The sequence below is a fragment of the Mustela lutreola genome, chromosome 3, assembly GCF_030435805.1.
Source record: "Mustela lutreola isolate mMusLut2 chromosome 3, mMusLut2.pri, whole genome shotgun sequence".
Classification (NCBI taxonomy): Eukaryota; Metazoa; Chordata; class Mammalia; order Carnivora; family Mustelidae; genus Mustela; species Mustela lutreola.
Window position 1 is genome coordinate 176373656 of NC_081292.1, and position 7289 is coordinate 176380944.

Below are 7289 nucleotides of genomic sequence, written 5' to 3' on the forward strand. Positions count from 1 at the left end.
TTTAGTCATCTTGTGTATGTGCTATAGGTGATATCCTATATATTTTATATTTTCACTGTTTCTCTGCCACCTACTTTGAAATACTGATAAGACTTCCTGTTTTATTACTCCTTGTGTGGACTTGATGAAAACATTCAAGTTAACATCCAGTTTCATGAGTTCTCATTTTTTTGGACGAAAGAGAGAAGAGAAAGAAAGGAGGAATAGTTTTTCTTTAGAAGCTCCCACAGGCGATATGAGCAAATAGATTTGCCTTTTTCTTATTATCCCAGTGGAGAACAGAGGAGAGGTGCAGAAAGAAGATGGAAGCTTCCTTTTCATCACTTCTGGCTGAAACTCTCTCCTAGGTAGGAAAATGCAGAGAGAAATGGCTCCAAGCTCCTCATCAGAGTTGTGGTTTCCTACTCAATTGTCCTTTTTCTTCTTTCTTACTAATAAGCCTGGCTTATTTTTTAAAGATTTATTCATTTTCTTTAAAGAGAGAGTGTGTGAGAGCAGGGGGAGGGGCAGAAGCAGAGGGAGAGAGAAAGAATCCTCTTTCTCTACTGAGTGTAGAGCCAGACACAGGGCTCAATCCCACAACCAGATCATGGCCTGAATCAAAATCAAAAGTCTGCTGCTTAACCAGCTGAGCCATCCAGGCACTTCCACTAACAGGCCTGATTTTGATGGGTCAATGATAAACGCAGTTTAGAGAACATAAAAACACTTACTTGCGGAGCATAAGGAATAACACGGAGGACATTGGGAGATGGAGAAGAGAAGGGAGTTGGGGGAAATTGTAGTGGGAGAAAAACCATGAGAGACTATGGAGTCTGAGAAACAAACTGAGAGTTTTGGAGAGGACGGGGTTGGGAGGTTGGGAGCCTGGTGGTGGTGATTAGGGAGGGTACATATTGCATGGAACACTGGGTGTGGTGCATAAACAATGAATTCTGAAACACTGAAAAGAAATAAAATTAAATTAAATTTTAGAAAAAGAAAACAGAAAAACAAAAACAAAAACAAATTAAAACTCTACATTTCTTAAACTTATTTGCAGGTAGGGCTGGCAATGAAATCTAAGTGATTCTTGTTGACTGGGATTTCTGGGAAAGCTGTCTGATCGAGGAGCCAGCCCAACCATTGGCATTTCATTCTTCCTTCTGGCTTCAGTTACTAATTTTTTGCTAAGGTTGGAGTCACCATATTGCAACAACGATTTAATAACCAAAAGAAACTCAGAGACCTCCCACTTGATGTTCCTAAGCTGTAAATTCTTGCCTTCAGACTTCTTGCTATAAGAGAAAAATATAAACCCTCATTTGTTTGGGTGAGTGTATTTAGGTCCCTATTACAGCTGAAACTGATTCTTAAATAATGTACTAGCTGTGGAATTTGGGGCTGGTTTCATAATGTCTCTAGACCTCAGCTTCCTGATTTATAAAATGGAAATCATACCAGTACCATCTCAGAAATATTTTGAAGATTAGAAAATATCATGCACAGAGAATATTTAGCAGAATTCCTGATGTACTGTGATAAATAAGTGATATGTAAATGTAAGTTGCTGATATTTATCTTCATATAAATATGAATATTCTTTAAATCCAGTGTAGACTCTAAATCAGGAAAATATAGGCTGTGGCTGAGGGAAGTAAGGTATCTTAAGAAATCACTGCAACTACCTTAGAGCTTTCCTGATCAACTTTGATTTTTAAAATTTAGAAGAAGTGAAGATGTATTCAGGTAATAAACTTGAAGTCAGCCAAACCCATGTTAATTAATTCTGTAACAATAAGAGTGGGTATTCAGATGAAAGGAGCTCATGTCTTAAGTTTAGGAAATTATAGGAGTTATTTGGATTCACCCTAATTCAAGGGGATTTTGTAATTTCCATATTTACTTTGGTGATTGCCAGATGTGATGTTTCAAAATTTTATTTATAACTAAAAATCTCACCTTCCAACAGATGTATGCTCCAACAGATGGTATCTTCCCTGGTTGTGGCCACATAGATTAAAATATATGCATGTTTATGCATGTGTATCCATGAATATATGCCTACAGAATTGTATTTTTAAATGAGATCAGTTTTCTATTAAAATGTAACACAGGCAACCTATGAAAGAAAGACTTAAATGTAAGGGAAGACAGTGAATTTTCATGAACTCTTCATGGTCATCAATCACAGCTTAAGCAAACGCTAGTTCTATTCTCTGACTTGATAATTCATATTATTATTGTTATTTTAATTTTCCTTGAATCTTTATCTGGCTTCTTTTTCCTCCTGAAGTTCTACCATGGAAACTTCAGGATCAAGATTTTATATTTTATATCATCTTGGATCAAAGGCTTTTTAAGGTTGTCCCCTGCAGAGCTCCCTCTTCCTAAATACAGTCTTTAGCATGGACCTGTCATCTCACTAGGCAACTGTTGTCAATAATGGGAAAAGATTATAGTGGAAAAGTTACACATCACTGCCAAGAACTCATGCAAGTTCCCATAACATCTTATTTTTCATCTTCAGCCTACCTAAAGTTTTGTATCTAAGTACTTGATGCTTTCGTAAAACACAAAAAAGATTATAACTCTGTTATTAAATCTTTTTTTTCAATGAAGTTCTCCTTTTAGAATGGAAATTTGAGTTTTTCATTGGTGCCACAGTTACCATATAAAGAGACACATGTTACCTGGTTTTAGAGAACTCTGACAAGGCTTATGTAGAAGGTCCAGGGCAAAACCATTTCATGGATATGCAACATATGCAATCATAGAGGGTTGTGTTGGGTTTGGTTTAGGCTCTGCTGTCCTCATATTAGAATTCATGTTTTTGAACAAGAGGATCAGCATGCATCTTGCACTAGAACTGCAGATTATTGTAGCTGGTCCTGGGATCAGTATTTGACTAATTCTATTTAGTTGAAGCTCTAATTCCTCATATAAGTTGATTTTCCAGAGGCTAAGTCTTCCGGCAGCATTGTTTCCCAATGGACTTTCCTCTTATTTCAGGAATCCAATATTACATTAGCAAAGTCCCTAGGGCTTGGGGTTTATACCAATGTTTTGTAATTGACTTTGTCTTTTACAGTAAAAATGAAGTTGGTGTGCCTTCATATTCCTTAAAGCTACCATGTATATAGAAATGCTGTATTTTATAGATGAATTTCCTTAATCTATATCAGCCATATTTCTCTTCTTTCTTCTATACATTTAAGGGTCGTGATTGCTTGCAACTCAAATAATAACATATAGCAATATAATCAGTGTTTTATTTTTTTTATTTTTATTTTTTTAAAGATTTTATTTATTTATTTGACAGACAGAGATCACAAGTAGGCAAAGAGTCAGGCAGAGAGAGAGAGGAGAAAGCAGGCTCCCCGCCGAGCAGAGAGCTTGAGGTGGGGCTCTATCCCAGGACCCTGAGACTGTGACCTGAGCGGAAGGCAAGAGGCTCAACCCACTGAGCCACCCAGGCGCCCCTAATCAGTGTTTTAAAAAAGATAATAATGAAAAAAAATTTTCATATGATTTAATAGAATCTCTTTGATGCAGACTCTGAAACAGATTAAGTTGAGATAAAATTTGGATCTTGTACGTTTATGTATTCTTGCAGTACTTTAAGTGGGACACAGTATTTTAAAGGTAAGAATGGCTCAAATGCTAAAAATAATGTTTTTTAACGTATAGAGAGCTAATATATGATTGTTAGGTACAGAGATCAGTTACAAGGTTCTATTGTCTCTCAACTGGTTCCTGAGTGTGATAGATTTATTTCTCAGAAAATATCAGTTTAAGTCAATCTCACTATCATTGTGTATATCTATAGTGGCTTTGAGACTCTGATACTCTAGAGAATAGTAAGGTTTGATGCAATTTAGTTAGGTATTATAATTTTTAAAAGTTAAAATCAAAAAGTTAAATCATTACATAAGTAATGATTAATGTGCAAGCACAGTTAAGGTAATGTCAGTTATTTAAAATGACTACATTAATCGCTTCTCGGCCTTTTGGCTAAGATCAAGTGTAGTATCTGTTCTTATCAGTTTAAAATGACTACATTTATTCATAGATCTCTTCCAGCCAAACATATCCCAAGCTAACACATACAAGATGTAGACTATAGGTAATACTTTGGATGTACTATCTCGTACTTTTAAGAGCCAATGTTTTATTTTCTCCCAAAAAGTGTTTCCTTGCTTTTTATTTGTTTTTCTTTTTAATGTTAAAAATTTCCTTATAAGCTCTACTTTCCATTCTCTATCAACTGCCTGTTCATTTCTCACATACTTGACAATTCTTCATTCTTGTTCTCTTCCCATTATTCACTCGTTTCTTCTGCTTCCAGCGAGCTTCACCCTTTTAGCAAATCCATCTCCTGACAACTTTCCAGACTCCAAAACTTAAAATTTCTTTTCTTTAGGAATAGAAGTGAAAAGCAGATGTTTTCCATCCTTAAGATCATAATTCCCTTTGTTTTACATTTAAGAGATTCGTATTTGCTACCACTCACAGTTAAACATTCCAAACAACACCCCTGCATTAAGCAGAAGTTTTCTCTGACTCTCTGTGTTCTCTAAGTGACCTTTCTGAATTGCTCATTCTCTAAAAGTGTTCCTTATGTGACTCATACATCCTGATGGCTTTTTTTTTTTTTTCATTTACAAACTCTGTGTGCAATTTCAGAAGGTCCACAGGCCCTTGAGGCCAGATCATGAACTGAATATTATGAACACCTGCTCTAATTTATCAATTCCTATTTTACAGATATTGCATTGTGTATAGTTTTCCATAGCATTATTCATTCTTTTTTACCTACTTGTACTTTCTACTTTGCCACCTTCTTTACCACACTTTTTTTTTTTTAAGAATGCCCTTCTCATCTTCAAGTTTCATTTCTGGTATAACACACAATTTTTTTTTTTAAAATTCTGAGCATACTTTCATCCTTATTGACTTCTTATAAATGAAACAAAATAGATATATACCCTCATTCAGCCAGTATGACTTGAGTACCTGGCATATGCTAGACATCATGAGGTGTGTAAAACTAAATTGGAAAAGGATTTTCCTCTAATAATTATACTAATGCTAATTGATAATATTGATATTGTTAATGGCTAATTTAAGAGAATATATTTTTTTATCTTAAAAAAATTTATTAATTATTTTTATTAACATATAATGTATTATTTTCCCCAGGGGTACAGGTCTGTGAATCGTCAGGCTTACACACTTAGCAGCACTCACCATATCACATACCCTCCCCTTTTCTAAGAACTCTGATAAATATGCTATTACAATCCTTCATCATTTTATTTCACACCTATACTTTCTTTTTGCTCCTCCTTCTTCTTCAATAGGTGAGATGAAATAAATGGAAAGAAGTTAAAGTAAAGCATACTCAAGATCATACCTGGAAAACTAATGGGAGTTGATTTCAAACACAGATTTCTCTTACCACAGAGGCACTTCTAATGTCTTCACACATCTTAGATTGTGTCTACTTCTCACTTAGCCTAATAAATAAATACTTAAATAAATAAAGTTCAGTGTTGGGATTATCAGCCTTTTTCCTTTTGCTGTATTTTTGCATCTCTTTTTTCTCTTGTTGGACTTGGGCACATTGATCCTCATCTTTTGGTTGAAATACCACACCTGCAGTATTTCAAGATTTTGTCACACCTTCTAGATTTTCATAGGGACCACATCTCCTTGGTAGATAGATAAGAAAAAGCTATCACTTTTCGAATCTAGATTTTCTTAGCCAATTGTGGCATAGGTACCTCCATGATTTCTAGAAGCCTATGCTGTTACTTTCCTGATCAGACTTGGTTTTCATGAAGAATGTTATCACATTATTGTCCTTCATTATTCCATCTAAGCTTTTTTTTCTTTCCCTTCTGAAAAAAAAAAAGTTTGGCCTATATAGTGTAACATTTAGGTAATTGCCTAGAAATCTCTCTCCTTCCTTCAACGGCAATTCCTTAAAGAGTTTTAAAGAGTTGCCATGAAATTGCCCTATTCTGTAGGCACAGAATTCTATAACATGTTTTATGCCTTAGTTATTCACTCTGTCTCAGTATCTTAATTCTCATGTTAAGTAGAGGGAAGAGAGGCAGGTGTACAAAGAAGAAGTTGAGGACCATATGGTAGGGAACAGGTGTTAAATGCAAACCATGATCCTTTCTTAGGCTGAAATGATAGGAAATGTTTCAAAACTGGGTGATTTACCTATTTTCCTTGCAAAGAAGTTAATAAATGTGTTACATGCATCAAATCAGTGATAAATTACTTGCACTTTGTTACGAATAGCTTTCCAGTAAAATGTAGACCCCTCCTTTCAAATGTGTCCCCCTCTTGCCCGCCTTTCCTTGAGACAACATTCCTCCTAAGTCAGCAGCCTGAGCATGACATTAATGACAATATTTGGAGCACCACTCAATGAGATAGCAAGGTCTGCCTATTTGAAAAGATAACATGGAGAGGGCACTCTGCCATCTTTTTGTCTGAACAAAAGCCACATTACTAGTAGTCACAGGCAGTGTGACTAGGTTTAAAGTTGTAAAATGGGAAGTTAAGGGTTATGGTTTATAGAGGATGCCCACATATTTCAATTTTTATGAGTCCACAGTTAAAATATTATATATATGTGTATATATATATATGTGTGTATATATATATAAATATATATATTTATAAATATATATAAATATATTAATTTATATTTAATATAATATAATAATATAATATATAATTTATATTTAATATAATATAATAATATATTATATAAAATAATATAATATATAATAAAATATAATAAATTATATTTTAATAATAATTAAAAAATATATAAATATATATATATATATAAATGTGTTCTGATAACAAAGATCATTTGGCCTGTAAATTTTTTTTAATAATATGAAAAAGGCTGCACTGAAAATGTAAGTTCTTTTTGAATAATTTAGGGGAGTAGAGAAATTTACCATTATTACCAACCATTATTATTAATATTGATACTAGTAGTAGTCAAACTCTATAGAAAACACAAGTGTTGTGACCTTGTAACTATCCCTAAATAATTTTATATAGATTATGTATTTTAAACTTTAATAATTTGAGCCCAGTTACTGCCAAACTCTTGAGTCAAGATTCTATTTAATAGAATTCTTGATTTTGTTGATTGCCAAGAATCAACTATTCTATATAGAGAAGGATTTTTAAATGTAATTTATTTATTAAACTAGTATTTAAATAAAATAAATAAAAATAAATTTAAATTGATTATATAATGATTCTTAAAGACT

General features: G+C 33.5%; 1 pseudogene; it reads left to right on the forward strand.

The window, feature by feature from the left end:
* The first annotated feature begins 3973 nt into the window (after positions 1-3973).
* On the forward strand, positions 3974-4072 carry LOC131828235 (U2 spliceosomal RNA; annotated as a pseudogene).
* Positions 4073-7289: the final 3217 nt, after the last annotated feature.